This window comes from Pseudophryne corroboree, chromosome 5, assembly GCF_028390025.1.
Source record: "Pseudophryne corroboree isolate aPseCor3 chromosome 5, aPseCor3.hap2, whole genome shotgun sequence".
Taxonomy (NCBI): domain Eukaryota; kingdom Metazoa; phylum Chordata; class Amphibia; order Anura; family Myobatrachidae; genus Pseudophryne; species Pseudophryne corroboree.
In genome coordinates, this window is record NC_086448.1 from 236,265,791 (window position 1) to 236,282,929 (window position 17,139).

Below are 17,139 nucleotides of genomic sequence, written 5' to 3' on the forward strand. Positions count from 1 at the left end.
GTTTTGTGATCCGAGTAACACAGAGTAAAACTGAACCCGCTCATCTCTAATTCATTTCTAACTATATGAAGCTACTACAAAACCGTTGCAACTAAGCAGATTTATGTAGGGGTCCTACCACACACTACATAGATCTGCTCAGTCACTCACAATGCTGATTGTTTCTCTAACAATTAATTTGCAAGTGTCATATCCAGGATTAAACCCACAACCTATTACACTGGTAGCATGCACCTTACTGGTGGAGATATCTGCTCTTGCATAGGAAGTATGAGAATTCTAACTATATGAAGTTACGTGTAATTGTCAGAGAAATAACTTCATATAGTTAGAATTCTCATGTTTCCTTCATAGGAGCAAATAGCTTCATCAGTAAGGAGTCTACTTCCAGTATAGCTATAATAAAGAGGGTGTGATTTGTAAGGTGCAGTGAATAGGGGGAAGTCGGCTACGGAAGAGATACCGGCTGCTGTCAATTAACTTGATTGATTAATGCCGCTGAACACATGGAACAGGAGGAGAGGTGCCCCCCTTCAAAGCAGGAGCCCGGCGGCAGCTGACTCCGTTGCTTCCCAGAGTTCTGCCTCTGCTTGTAGATCACAGTCCCAGTAAGATGTTAAAAGTTCAGGAGAGTAAGTTAAGTCACAAAAACAATTGAAAGGTCCAGTCATAGACCTGTGTTAAAACCTTGGCATAACTCTAAAAGGCTGGTAACTGTGTCTCTGGAATTGTCCTGGTAAAGCCCACTAGTCTTAGCACCAACACCGTTTGGACCCTTATGGGTCTTTTTCAAGGTGTAATTTACACCTAAGGTGTAACTTACGCCAGAGTTCACTCTCCTTTTCCGTATAAGAATAGAGGAGAGGTTGGATGATATAGCCAAGGAGCTAGACGGATAGAGGTGGAGATTAGATAATGATCAAGGAGAGCAAAAGACTATTAAAGAGAAGGATGAAAGAGGGACACAAGTAAAGAAGGATTAAATATTGAAAAGGAGAAGAGAAGGATATAAAAGGATAGAGGAGGAATCAGAAGGATAAAGAAGGATGAAGGAGGAGTAGGATTATACAGGAGGGTAAAGAAGGATGGAGGAGGAGCATGTAGAAGGATAGAGAAGCATGGAGGAAGTTGAAGAAGGAGGATAGAGAAGGTTGGATTGTAGGAGGATGAAGCTTTGAAAATAGAGAAAGATGAAGTAAGGAAAAGGAGGACTGAGAAGGATGAAGTAGAAAAATGAGGCTAGAGAAGAGGACTGCAAACTCATTCTCAGTCTCATGATACCAATTGTATGACTGAAGTGCTGTCCATGGTGTGAATAAAGGAATATTACAGTATTAAAATTGTTTGAGGTTATGAAGCATAAGAGGAAATATGGTTGAAGTGGAGATAAAAATTAGCTGGATTCAGGTGCCTATGGCAGGTAAGTACTGTCTGGATATGTAATTAGGAAGCTCTTCATATTGCATGGCAATCTGTATAATAATCTTTGCATTTTAAGGTGGTCAATTGGGGTGAAGCATAGCTGCAAAGGCTCCCAGTAGTTTTGACAGGCAGCTCTGCATAAACAGTCCCCTTCTGTCTCTGTAGCCACTTGTGTATCTTCAGCCCCATTCTGTTTCTCCAGCTCCAGCCCCTTGTATCTCTCCACCTCCAGCCCACAGTGTCTCTTCACCCCCCTTTCATCCCTACAGCCCCCTTATGTCTCTCCAACCCCTGTATGTAACTTTAGCTCCAGATACTTGTATCTCTTCAGCCACTTGTGTCTCTAAAAGCCCCATTCTAGTAAATTAAGTGCAGTCACAGCAGGAAAAGGTTACCAGTTGAGTACCCACAGAGATTTGTACTTGGACCAGTGCTTTTTAATATCTTTGTTGGTAACATTGCAAAGGCTAAATATAGTATCAGGAGCACTAAAATGGAAAATACACAGGAGGAAAGGGAGCTAAGAGTCACCATTTCCGATTACTTGAAGGCAGTCTAGCATTGTGTCAAAGCAATGATGAAGGCAAGTCTGATGCTTGGTTGCACAGGTATAGGAATCAGTAGCAGGAAAAAATAAGTAATAATGCAACTGTATAGATCATTGGTATGGCCTCATCTAGAATACTGTGTTAAGTTCTGGAGGCCATATCTTGAGAGGAATATAAATACCTTAGAGGCTGTGTAAGAAGGGCAACTAAATGGTGCATGGCCTACAACACATAATTTACCAAGAAAGACTAAAAGGTCTGAATATGAATAGTTTGGAGTAGAGAAGATCAAAAAAAAGGGGGGGGGGAATGAGAGGAACTTTCAAATAAATCAAGGGTTTTAATAAGGTTCAGGAGGGAAACATTCTTCAAAGGAAGAGAAGTACTAGAACACGAGGACATACTCTGACATTGGAGGGAGGTCAGTTCAGAGGAAATATGAGGAAAAATTACTTCACGGAAAGAGTAGTGGAGAAGTGGAATAGCCTCCCATCACAGGTGGTAGAGGCTAAAACAGTAGAGCAAACATGTTTGGGATAGGCATAATAATATTCTTACAAAGACCTAAGGAACAAATAGGGTTGAAATTGCCAAAAGGTCAGACTAGATGGGCCAAGAGGCTCTTACCTGGCGTCAACTTTTATGTTTATATGGGCTAAATGTGATAGCCTGTGAGAAGCCGGAGGTGCGGGACTTTGTGCAAGAATGCCCGTATTTTTAAAGCAGCAGTCATTTACAAGGGAAAACCAGGTTGGGTTTTGTTGGCTGATAAGAACCACTTGGCCCATATAGTCTGCCCCTATATGACTATAGTCATGGTTATGGCCCCCCTAAGCCTCTGCAGCCATAGCAATAGCACCTCCTTGCACCCACTTCAGCTACACTCATGGTCTCTGGTGAATAACTTTATTGCCTTAGACTCTGTGTCCTATAGTTGGTAGTGCCCAGGTACGTTCGGTGAGGTAAATGGCTCAGGAGGCACTGGCTAGTACCAGAGCCAGATTTACACACAATTTATGAGCCCTAGGGTACATGTGGGCATTATACAAAGATGCAGCAGTATATACTCCTGGAAGTTTGGTGAGTTTTGATCAGCGATGTGAGGAACTGCCTCACCTGTCATAGACTTTTTACATTAGAGCTTTGACTATAAAATTGATTAGAGTAACACAAAGAAGATATTTCTAATATATTCTCTGTATTTTTCATGTATTTTATATAGTCAAAATTCATCATCAAACCGTATGTCAATGGTAGTGCCTTTATTTAACAGTCTTTCAAAATAATAAAGATTTCATGCAGTTACAGAATCCTTTTAATTATGGCAAACAAAATATTTTCACCCAGTGTTAATAAACCATGATTATCCTGCTGACCAACAAGAAAAATACAGCATTCATGGCACATCAGGTGTTCAGTAAAATAACCATATCTATTATGAGAGCATTGTCCCATAGACTCTATGGATACCGGTGAACACAGCACATAATAGGGGTTATTCAGGTTTGTTAGCAAACCAAAAAGGGCAAAACCATGTTACACTGCAGGTGGAGCAGAGGTAATCATGTGCAAAGAGATTTAGGTGGGTTATATTGTTTCTGTGCATGGTAAATAATACTGGATGCTTAATTTCTACACTGCAATTTAGGTTTCAGTTTGAAAACACCCCAGTCAAATCTAAATCTCTCTGCACATGTTACATCTGTCCCACCTTCAGTGCAACACGGTTTTGCCCAATTGCTAACTTTTTGGGTTTGCTAACATACCTGAATAAGGCCCAGTGTCACATGTTTAGCGTCTTTATTTACGAAGGGATATAGGGGCATATAAATCCAAGCTTTGGTACATATGCTTCTTATTGTGATGTATGTCTTTACTGTGGTGCATGAAAAAAATGAAAATATACCATTCATTCACCAGAAGCTGAAACATGAGGGAGATTCAGTTGAAATTCATATGAAGCCTTTTGCTTATCTGTTATCCATCAACCACAATGCACAGAATAACCACAAGCAGTAATAAGCATACGTTTGTGTTTCCTGTGAAAATGAACCAGGTGATATATTTTCCCGGTTATTTATTCTTTTTTATGTATTATTCTTCTGTTCTGTCTCATACTACTGTCTCGTTGATATGTTTATGCCTTTATTTATGTACATCCAATAAGGAATTCAAATAAAATGTATCATTAAAGAACCCCTTTTAAAGTGTCTGAATATTAGTATAGTATATCTGCATTTGTATTTATCATGACATCCTTAAAATGCCTACAGTAGCAACAATATATGCATTCATTACAGGTTAAATACATAGCATTAAATAAAACACATTAATGGAGAAAAGGCTGCTGTGCCCAGAGAATGTAAAAAGTTGAACTGTGGGTTATTAGTTGGAAGATGAAGCACATCATTTCTGGAGATTCACATTGAAAGAAAATATTGATGTTGATTATTTGTCAGTTGACCAAAGCAAATCATCAGATGAAATAAAATCGGTTTTTGGACTCTGAGCAGAACATTGCAACAAATCTCCAAAAAACCTCCCTTAGATCATAAACTTTAATGACAAACAGCTGCAACAATGATTTCTCTGCAGCTGAATTACAGACTGCTGCTGCCAACATTGTACATGGAGTGAAAATGGATGTTCTTAAGCTTGTTTGCAGAATTTGGAGACATAAAAGATATATGCCCAACATTTACCTGGTATGGCTAGGTGTGTAGGTTAATTTACCAGCAATCTGTTTGCAGACAGTGGGGGTCATTCCGAGATGTTCGCTCGGTAAAAATCTTCGCATCGCAGCGATTTTCCGCTTAATGCGCATGCGCAATGTCCGCACTGCGACTGCGCCAAGTAAATTTGCTATGCACTTAGGAATTTTACTCAGGCATTTTCATCGTTCTGGCGATCGTAATGTGATTGACAGGAAATGGGTGTTACTGGGCGGAAACAGGCCGTTTTATGGGCGTGTGGGAAAAAACGCTACCGTTTCCCGAAAAACGCAGGAGTGGCTGGAGAAACGGGGGAGTGTCTGGGCGAACGCTGGGTGTGTTTGTGACGTCAAACCAGGAACGACAAGCAGTGAAATGATCGCAGATGCCGAGTAAGTCTGAAGCAACTCAGAAACTGCTACGAGGTGTGTAATCGCAATATTGCGAATACATCTTTCGCAATTTTAAGATGCTAAGATTCACTCCCAGTAGGCGGCGGCTTAGCATGAGCAAATCTGCAAAAATTCACTTGCGAGCGAACAACTCGGAATGACCCCCAGTATGCGGAATGGATTATATCTATTTTCTAACCGCGGACATTGCTTACTTCATATCATTACTATGGGCCTAATTCAGTCCTGATCGTAGCAGCAAATGTGTTAGCAGATGGGCAGAACCAGGGGGGTCATTCTGAGTTGATCGCTCGCTGCCGATTTTCGCAGCGCAGCGATCAGGTAAAAAACCGGCATTTCTGTGCATGCGTATGCCCCGCAATGCTCACGCGCAACGTACGGGTACAAAGCCCTTTGTGGTTTTGCACATGTTCTTGCAAAGTTTTTCTTCGCACTGGCGGCCGCTAGAAGATTGAAAGGAAGGGGGCATTACTGGGTGTCAACTGACCATTTTCAGGGAGTGTTTGCAAAAACGCAGGCCTGGCCGTAAAAATGCAGGCGTGGCTGGGCATTCGCTGGGAGGGTGTATGACGTCAAATCCGGACACGAATAGGCTGAAGTGATTGCAAGTGCTGAGTAGGTGCAGAGCTGCTCAGAAACTGCACAAACTGTTTTTGCAGAGCTCGGCTGCACATGCATTCGCACTTCTGCTAAGCTAAAATACACTCCCCAGTGGGCGGCAGCATAGCATTTGCACGGCTGCTAAAAACTGCTAGTGAGCGATCAACTCGGAATGACCCCCCATGTGCACTGCAGGGGGGGCAGATATAACATGGGCAGAGAGAGTTAGATTTGGGTGGGGTGTGTTCAAACTGAAATCTAAATTTCAGTGTAAAAAGAAAGCAGCCAGTATTTACCCTGCACAGAAACAATATAACCCACTTAAATCTCTCTCTCTGCACATGTTATATCTGCCACCCCCACCCCCTTCCCCCTGCAGTGCACATGGTTTTTCCCATCTGCTAACAAATTTACTGCTATAATCAGGTCTGAATTAGGCCCTATGTGTATTGTTTGTATGTGATATTTTATGAAAAAGTTATTTATTTAAAATATAAGTAGTACAAAACGTTATCGTGGCGTGTCATCAAACTTTAGACAGTCACAGAGATAAAGTATAAAGAGTTTAACCAACCAACCGACCAACCAACCAACCAACCAACCAACCAACCAACCAACCAACCAACCAACCAACCAGCTTCTAAAGGTATAATATCAAAACAATGAACTTTGAGTTATAGCTCTCTTAGGTATGCCTTTAGCACATTTTAATAATAATAATCACAATGTAGAACTGTAATCCATATGCTCCTCTGTGTCTGATTCTGGTTTTCTCTTGTACCTCCAGGGCTGGACTGACCTACAGGGATACAGGGGAAATCCCTGGTGGGCCCCACCCATTTCTCTAATGTTAGGTTCCAGACTGTGCACTGAGTTACATGGTTTCTAATGGCTGGCCCTATGTTTAGGGGCTGGCCACACCCACAGTTTTAACTGACCATGCCCATTAATCATAGGTTCCTATCTCTGTATTCCCCTGGTGGGCCCTTCATCTGACACTATGTACCTCTGTTTCTTACTATTTTATATCCCATCTCTCTCTTTCTTTCTCTCTCTTCTTTATACTGTAGATTTCAGGGACTCATCTTCAGTTACCCCAGTTGCTGTCACGCCGACCAGACACTGGCATGCACTGTTCAGGACACTGCATTGGCTCACATGCGTGTGCATGTCACTGAATTAACCTGAACCTTATGCGCACAAGTAAGTACGCTGTATCTGTTTACCGGGCAAGACCTCTTGCACATCTAATGCGCACAAGTAAGTACGCTGTATCTGTTTACCGGGCAAGACCTCTTGCACATCTAATGCGCACAAGTAAGTACGCTGTATCTGTTTACCGGGCAAGACCTCTTGCACATCTAATGCGCACAAGTAAGTATGCTGTATCTGTTTACCGGGCAAGACCTCTTGCACATCTAATGCGCACAAGTAAGTACGCTGTATCTGTTTAGGGGGCAAGACCTCTTGCACATCTAATGCGCACAAGTAAGTATGCTGTATCTGTTTACCGGGCAAGACCTCTTGCACATCTAATGCGCACAAGTAAGTACGCTGTATCTGTTTAGGGGGCAAGACCTCTTGCACATCTAATGCGCACAAGTAAGTATGCTGTATCTGTTTAGGGGGCAAGATTCTTGCACATTAGGTCCATTGCGCAGATGCGTGCACCATGATTACATTATTTTTATCCACACTTGTTGTTTTTTTTTATATAGATTTTCCTTGGCATTATCCTTTTTCTTTTCTTTCTGTATATGACATGTGCACCCCTGCGTGCCTTTTTCCTATATTCTATAACAGGGATATTCAACATGCAGCCCTCCGGCTATTGTGGAACTACACATTCCAGCATGCTCTGCTACAGTTTTAGCATGTCCTAATATCAAAACTGTGCCAGAGCATGTTGAGATGTGTAGTTCTACAACAGCTGTGGGGAGTGCATGTTGAATACCTCTGTTCTATACTGTTATACATTTTTGGTCATGGATTATTTTGTGATGTCATTATTGGTTGAGTACCATGAGTGTCTACATTCCATTGTGATGATATCATTTTTATCCACAGTGAGTTTTCTGATATAGATTACCTTTTAAACCAATTCACACTTTTTTGTTTTGGAACCATTAAAAAGGTTTTAACACCAACATATAGTAAATTAACTATTAATAGAGAAGCACTATTAATAACACTAGATTTGTAAAGTTTATCAATATGCTCATAATTGTGGTCATTAATATTATTATATTAAATTGTATGTTGAAAATATTGAATGTGCATGTGATATTGGTTACATTTTTTCTATTACCATCATAGTACTGTATACAGTTATCCTACTGACCCTGCAACATTAATACCTACAACACATAAAAAAAAAACTATATACAGTCCACACACTAGTAATAAACATAATTGATTAGAACAAAATATCCGCATGTTATAGGAAAGATGAAAAATTGCTTTATAGAGATATATTACATATTTACTCACGTTTTTTTTTCTCTTAGATGTGGAGGAAGCAACAATAACGAGATCAGCCTGACGGCATTGAACACACACCAAGGACACTGGATTCTGAGGAGCAGGAGGATGAGTGGCCACACAAGCCAACCTTTCACCATCCGATGTTATGGTAACATAGACAATTGGGAGTTTCCTTGATATAGTAAGTGAATAGTTATAATGGAACAAGTTGGTTAAAATCAACAGCAATCTGGAAAACATCAATGGGACCAGGTGACCATGACAGCTGTGTAAGGAAGGTTGGTGTGACCTTGGTAGCCATCCTCAATCATCTTCTTCCTGTGTACCCATGGTCTGTCCCCATATTTCTCCCTGAGGAGTCTGTCCCAGAGAGGAGCAGCGGCCTCACATCCTGTATCTGTACATTACTCGGACTCCTCAGAGAAAGGTACAGAGAAACAAATCTAGCATTAAACTTATGATTTTTATTCTTGTTCTAATGATAATTACATTTTAGGCCTTATTCAGAAGTGAATCTTTGTACGACACAGAAATGCGCAATTATGCTAAGGCTATAGCCGCCATAGTTTGTACAAAGACACCCACCAGCTATGTCTCTAATATGCCTCTTGCGCACAAAGGCATGGCATCAGACACACATCATCCAACTTCTAAAAAACCTTATGGCTGCTCAGATTGCTCATAGGAACTAAGATGCTGGGGCAAGTGAAATTGCATCCAAAGGTGCAGTCATTTGCTGCCCACAAAATGCTTGTGATGCGCCCATGTTTGACAAGCCACCCCCCATTACCACCCATTAACGCTCCCTGCTGGTCAATAACTCTGGATAAACCATTGTGACACATACAAATTCTGATATGTGCCAGAAACATGATAATTTAAATTAGTCCATATATTTTGTAACTTCCTCACCTAATAAATGTATTTTTTTTAACATTCATGTTTCTTGTTTGCTTGTAAACATAAATATATATGTAGATAAATGCCCTTATCCTGTGCTGACACTTTTTTTTAGCAGCACCTCTTAATAGACCCCTTGTTAGTCAGAGTCCCACAACAAAAATACAACGCAAATTTTAGAGGGCACTCAGTTTAAATGTATGCAGATTCTTTCCACCCAAAAATGTTGCCCTTTGGGCTACCACTGACTAATAATCTTAAAATTCAATAAACATTTAATCATGTTAAAAGCATTACAAATCATAAAAGAATGTATAGCCACAATAAACTTTCCACAAAAGCAAAGTTCATTTTTGAATTCCAAACAATGAATTGCATCATTAGGCCCTGCTCCCACCCGACGGACGTCTTCACTAGGAACTGAGTGGAATGCAGGAGGGGTGCCCAATCTTCTGGGGTGTGGGGGACTACCCCAAAAATCACGAGTCTCCCGAGAGAGTAGGCAAGTATGGTGCATGATTGTGTATTTACAGACAAATGTATATGTGTTTTTCTAAATGCAACCATATGCTATAATTCTGTTAATTAAATAATGATTGATTTATGCTTTCATTTTCATTGTGCATTTCTTTCCATCTTCATCACTCTGTTTCCAAGCAGTAATTTCCCTCTCATAATTATCTTCCCCTTTACCATTCTCCTTCTTTAAACTCTACCCTTCTCTCTTGTTCCCCTTCCTTCTTTTATCTGCTTAGTCAAGACACGTTCAACCATCACCCCTTCCTTCATTACCATTACCACCATTTATTTTATTTATTTACTAATAGTTTCTTATACAGTGCAGCATATTCTGTTGCATCACTTCTTTCTCTTTACCCACTACTTTGAGCTCTCCTTTATGCCCATGTTTAATACAATCAGCATTTTAAACCTGTTTGCCGTGTGATCATTTTCACCTAAATTTGCATTGTGAATTTAGGGAATATCACTTGAATGTATCAAAATTCTCATGCAGGGACAAAGCTTGCAAGAAGGCTATGTTACTGCGAATCCCCTCCACATCTCCTGTAACTCAGCTGACTGTAGCATATGCTGATCCTCCAGTCAGAGGAGGAGCTGAGCACCGGTCCCAGGGCAGGTAATCATATTTTTGGGTAGTGCAGGGGGGCAGAGAGAGCAGTGGTAGGTGTGTGTGTGTGTGGGGGGGGGGGTGCAGTACTGTCGGCAGCAGGGTGCTCTGTCAGCAGCGGCAGCATGGGAATGTCAGCAGAGGCATTTTTTTTTTAACAATTCCTTTTCTTACAGTGATACATGTCACAAAGCTGATCACAGGGGCTGGCTCCCAGCTCTGCTCTGCCTGTCAGGAGCATAGGAAACAATTGGTGAGCCCTGCTTAATGCCATTCCCAGGTGGTGTTGTTATCGCAGGGCTCACCTACGATATTTTTTCACAATTCCCTTTAGTAAATTCGGGCAGATCACATTTCCCATTGCAAAAACCCTTTAATACATTAAGGTGATACTAAAATAATATGAGAAGTACTGTATATGAAAATACCCTTTTTTACATTATTTTAGTAAAAATAATATTAATAAATATGTCCGATAATATTAATCAACTGCACTGTAATAAGAAATCCATAAAACTCGCCTACTAGTCTGAGATTTGGGAGTCTCTTGGATGTTTTGGGAAAATAGGTAAGTATATAGGGGCTGATTCTGAGATGGATGCAGCTGTGCGTCTGCATGCAGCGGGCACTTCCATCTGGTCTGCGCACGTGGCAAAGTGTGGGTGCGTGACCTTACACATTGCGGCCGCATCCCAGAAGGTGTGTGTGATTGATAGAGACGGGCATTTAAGAGGCGGCAATGGGGCGTTGGGGTGACACAGTTTAAACAGGGGGGGCCAGGACCATTTTCTGGGTGGCTGTATGATGTCACACACTGCCGCTTCGATTAAAAATTTGACTGCCGCCGCCTGAGTGTGAGTAGATGGATGCAGATCTGGCTGCATATGCAGTGATCTCCGTCCATTTCTGAATCATCCCCATTGTCCGAAAATGCTGGACAGCATAAATTATACACCGCAATTTAGATTTCAATTTGGACACAGCTCTCCCAAATCTAAATCTTTTTACATATTTTGAACCTTCCCCACCTGCATTGCCAGTTTTGTCAATGTTACTTTATTGTTATTTTTGTTGCCTTGCTCTTATGTCAGAAACAGCAGATGCACACTCAGTCCTATGTCATGTTGTTTCACATTCAGGCAATACCACTATCTGGGGGTCTTTAGCTGCATTTTTTTTAGCAAAGATTTTTTAATTTAACACATGATGCACATGATGCAAGTTGCAGGTGTGAATTCTGTGTGATGTACGTATACTTTCAGAAAAGATATACAGTAGGTTAGTGCCTTCTAATTACTGTTGTTCACCTGTTCTTGATGTTTAAATGAGGTATATAACTAATGGTCGAGTCTCCCGAGGTCAAGAGTCTGCAGAGACCTTAGTGCAGCACAAAGATTAATTATCAAATGCCTAGCAGCAAGAGTGTATATACCAACAAGGTGGTAGAAACAAACCTCTATGCAATGCAGTCATAAAATAAGAATAAAACAATATAACAAATCTGGGCTCTAAAACCAGAAACCTCAAATTGTGTGGCATCAATCATTCTGAAGGAGTGTTCAATAATGGAAAGTATACTGCATCATTAACAGCATAACAAAACTTGCTGTGATTTATTTGTAGTTTATTATTTTCAGTTTTCCAATTTCGTGTATGACTCCTAAGGTTACATTGTTGTCTTTGAGTTTTAAAATGTATCATGTAATTGATATCTGTTAGTCTCCACTGACCCCAGATCCATCACACCAGGTGCTTTGACCAATAAATGGCACCGGTGCATGTGTAGTAGAGAAATCACTGGGGAGAGCGTAGTTTTCCCAGAAACTTGCGCAGAAGACTCTGGCGCAATGCCAGGTTACTCACTGTGCATTTACCAGTGTAAGTATGTGTGTGTGTGTGTGGGGGGGGGGGGGGGGGGGCAGGGGTGAGAGCTTCAAGCATGGAGCTTACATATGAGCAACCCTCTCTCATAATATGCAGCTGTCACAGATATGGTGCCGTAGTCACAATTCAAACCATGGTTCAGTATAGGAGCTAGTAATGTTACTCACTGAATCACCCTTACATTTTTGGGCTGATGGTGAATAGTTAGTAATATTTGCTTAATTTCTGTACAATTTACATATAAAAAGTTACATAAAAGTGCATATTTTTGCACATAAGCAGATCAAAACACATTTCGAGAAATATCATGCACTATATCTGCAGCATAAACACCAAATTTGCATCAATTGCTAGAGTATGTGCAAGGTTCCAGGCCAAATCAGAACTAAAATACGCATTTATTCTCAATTAACCTCATTGCCAGTTATATTTTACTCACTGTTACAAATTAGTCTATAGTAATCATTTTACATGAATACTGGGGATTTGTGGTATACTTACATATCCCCATTACTACTTTATTAGTTTCTATACCCACTTTGCATGAGCTGAATTAAATAAAAGCCACACCTCATATATAAAATTGTCATTATGCACTAACATTGTATATAACTGTATTATTATGATTCACTAGCAATATTACTGCAATGACTATCGTGTTCTGCGTCTTGTATATGTCTTGTACATATGTGCCTCTATCACATCTTGGAATGTGGGGGGTTAAATATTCCAGTTATGTATAAAAATTTACTTTCTGACCTCAAACACTTGCAGGCTTATATTGATTTTTCTCTGCTACATATGTCAAGTAGCCTACAGATGTCACAATGTTTATAGCCAAATGCTGACATTATTCTATTCTGCATATTAACTTAGACTTTGACAGTCTTCTGCTGGAGATCCAAAATAATATCTATGCCCCCAAAAGCCCATCTTCCTCCTTTCATGATGTGTCTCATCTACTCATTCAAAGGACTCTACAAATTTGATTTTGGGAGACAATTTTAATGCTGTGGAAGAACAGGAACTTGATAAATCCCTGTCCCCACCCAACTTGGGCCAATTTCCTATTTAAAGTTAACTCATGGCCTTACTGACCACAGGCCACTTTTTATAAATCAGCTGCTTGTTCTTATACTTTGCACTCCTCAGTGCACTTTCTTCCTATAAACTTTACTATATGTTGTTGGTGGATAAATATGTGGCAGACATTGATGTTATCCTAGGAGATATTCTTATTTCTGACGATGTTCTGATATTGCTCTGATATTGCTGTCAATCAGAGTGCCTTGGCTTCATAATTCTTCTAGTTCCTGAAGAATATTTCCCTCATACTTGTAACAATCTGAGAACTTCAAACAATGTATAAGACTTAAATAGTAGGAATTTCAAGACAACAATTTAGAACACTTGGATGACCCCATCGAGTGTCGGACTGGGGCGTGATGGGCCCACCGGGAAAATGCCGTAGCAGGGGCCCATGCTTAGGGGTGTGGTCAGCCACCCCAGAGGTTTTGGACTAGCCATTAGAGGGTATCAGTACGCGATACCGGCGGACGGAATACCGACACCGGGATCCTGACCAGCACAATTCCGACAGGGAGGCGAGCGCAACGCAACCCCTTGTGGGCTCGCTGCGCTCGCCATGCTCGGCACACTAATTTATTCTCCCTCTATGGGTGTCGTGGACACCCATAGAGGGAGAATATGTCGGGATTGTGCAGGTCGTGCCCCCGTTTCGGTGTTCCGACTGCCAAGATTCCCTCCGGCGGGATCTTGACCGCATCCCCATTAGAGAGTGCATGGGCCCCTTGATGAATATATATAGTAAATACTGCTAGTGCATGCATGATAATAACAGCAGCAATGCTCTGCAGTGAAAACACCATAGCCCTATGCAGTATATAGACATATGTATGACTCAAGTGCAGAGTCTAGAACTTGATCCCTAGAGGATAAGGTGGGCCCATAGGCCCACCGGTGGGCCAGTCCAACCCTGACCCCATCCTCTTAGGAGAATAATAAGAAGTCATTGTGTTTTTCCACCCAAAAATATTATGCCTCTGGCATGGGTAATGACCTCATTGGTTAATATAAACAATTTAATCAATTATTAGAGAACTTGAATTCACAAACATAGTTGACCAATATACACTAATAAGTCAATAACTCACACACGATAGTTACCAATATATAATAAACTACAAATAATAACATAAAATGATTATACATATTGTTATACATGGCATTTCTTCAAAATGCACAGCATTTAAGTAATAAAAAACTAAATTAATACATAAGGGCATATTTGTTATCAATGTCAGTGTGTTCCAATATCAAAGATTACTTATCACTAGAATTTGTGGCAATAAGGAATCTTTGATGGCTGGAAAGTATCTTTCCCAAGTCACTGGAAGGATGCTGTGAAAGAATCCCATCCTGGCAATCACTAGGACTGGCCATACACCTAAAAATGTATTGTCCAAGGTGACTGGTTGGAATGAAAATCTGGTAATATTTGGGGGGAGCAAATGACAATTGACCATTTGCTCCCTAACACTAAAAAACAGACAAAAATGGGCAGACAAATTGGTTAAATCCATTTGATTTAACCAATATACCTGAACAACCATTTTGTCAGTTTTCCAGCATTTCGGAGCAAATGATCAATTGTCATTGTGGGGAGCACACCGAGCCACCAAGTCTGCAGCGTGGGGAGCGCAGCGAGCCCCAAGGGGCTTTGTTTCACTGCCCCCCCCCCCCCCCCTCCACCGTGGGCATTCTGGCAGCCAGGATCCTGGCGTCGGTATGTTGACCGCCCAACTGCTGGACGCCGGTCACTTATATACCCAGCGCGTGGGTACACCAGTTTTGGACTGTAGAGCTCTGCCTGGAGCATCCTAAGATTACTCCGGGCAGCTCCTGAGGCTCTGCAGTGGCATTCCATATGCCGTGGGGCAGCAGATGTGCTGCTCACAAGGCCCTGCACCCTGTGCGGTGGCACCACTAGCACACAAATAGTTATGGCAGTGCTTACACTATACTTGGTGCAAATGATGAGTCTGGATGCTTACGTCAATCAAGCTCAGCATAGTGCAGAGTTCCATTGACACGTCTTCACAGTGCTTTGACAACATGAGAATGTCCAGTTACAGCCCAGTTCTACCTTTTTAGTCCCAAGTGAAAATGCGATTAAAATGCATATGACTTGCATCAGGGAAAGCAACTCGGTTTTGAGCAATATAACTCTCAACTTTATATAATGTGTTTTTCTGACCCCTGAATTTTCAATTCAGTTAACAATTATGGGTGGTATTGATCTCTAACAGTACTTACCTTATAACATCACATAATTTTCTTCTCATTCTGAAAGTGTCTCATAATATCTGTTCAGTACAATCATTGTTTACATTTATATGAAACTTTGCTGTTACCAGAAATTTTAGGTGAGAAAGCAAAGCTGACTAGTTTACAGACTCAGAGGTGTTACTTACATCTACCCACATGGCAAAAAGCTACAAATGTATAAAGTACATTCTTACAGTAAAGGAAAACTCGCACATCATATTATCTTTATTCAATTTATGATATATGCATACTACGTGCCTAGCGATACAAAATAAAAATAATTGTGGTTATAATATCAGGAATAGCTTAGGGCTTACATAGGACCTCATTCAGTGTTGGACACAAATGCAAATGTAAAATATGTCCAGAGAACAAACAGTAGCGTTTTGCTAACTGTTTCAGAGTTGGTTGCAGACGTGAGACCAACCACCTCTATAGGTTGCAAATGTTAATCCCTCCTCATTTTCGGACAATCAGATTGCAGATCATGGAGCAAATAGATACTTTACAATTCCTTTCATATTGTAATACTTAACAGGTATTGGATACATTTTCCCTTTTTTATTACATTCTAAAAGCAAAAAAAATAAAAATGTTTTAACAGGCATTTGGTTATATGGGAGCAATATATGAGACCAGTAGACTTGGGGAGACATTTAAATGCCACATTCTACCGCAAATACATAATACTCCTGCTGAGGAAATTCTGAAATTACCAACACAACCCATTTAGTGGATCTTATTGAACATGTCTGTCATCAACCATACAAGTTATAGTGGCAAACTGAACCTTTGAGATATACAAATTCTCCTCTATTATCCCAGGAGAGAAAGTTTGACATTTCTCAAGCTATCACCAAAGGTGCCATATTGGCATCTCTTTTGGCTGATATCTACCCAGACCCAAATGGACACACCCAGAGGAACAGACAGAGTTCCAGTAACAGTAATGACATTCTTGTTCTCTTTCCTAAGCAGATGCTGTATCCCCAAAAGGCTCACCTGTGATCTCAGTTCATACAACCTACTTACCTGTGATCTCAGACATAGAGTTTCTGCCTGGTCTGTCCAAAAATCCCATCTCTTGCATGTTCAGCTAGGCACCATATTGGATTTCAGTTTTGAGCCCCTGCCTACTTGGCCTGCACCCCTACTATCATAGAGATCAATAAGGTCCATCACAGCATTTGGAACCCAGTGCCCTAAACAGATCTGCTAGTTGATGGCACCCTAGGCTGCAGCCTGATGAGCCTGTTGCTTCTCTAGGCATTGTTAGTGTATTGTCACAACTGAGGGCTGATGACCGTGACTGGGAGCCTCAGTTGTAGGGGTTGACGGGTACTTGAACTTAGGAGGAGCCATGTGACTCCTGGACATGCGTAAAGACAGTAGCAAGGATGCCCGAAGGCGTGACCACGACAACTGGAAATATCTTTCAGTGATTTTATTAAATGAAAAGTCATAAAACTTGCAAAAACAATAGAAAGTCACAAGTGGAAATTTAGGCGTGCAACTGGTTAATACCAGTAACACAGAGGAGTCAGGCTTGAATGCAGGAGAGTTCACTGGAGAATCTGTAGAAGACTGCACACAGAAACCACTGGAGACAAATGAAGCACTGCAGAGAAAGTCCATGGAAGAACTGCTCACTGGAAACACTGAAGACCATTGAAGCACTGACCATATTTCCAGCCCAGGAA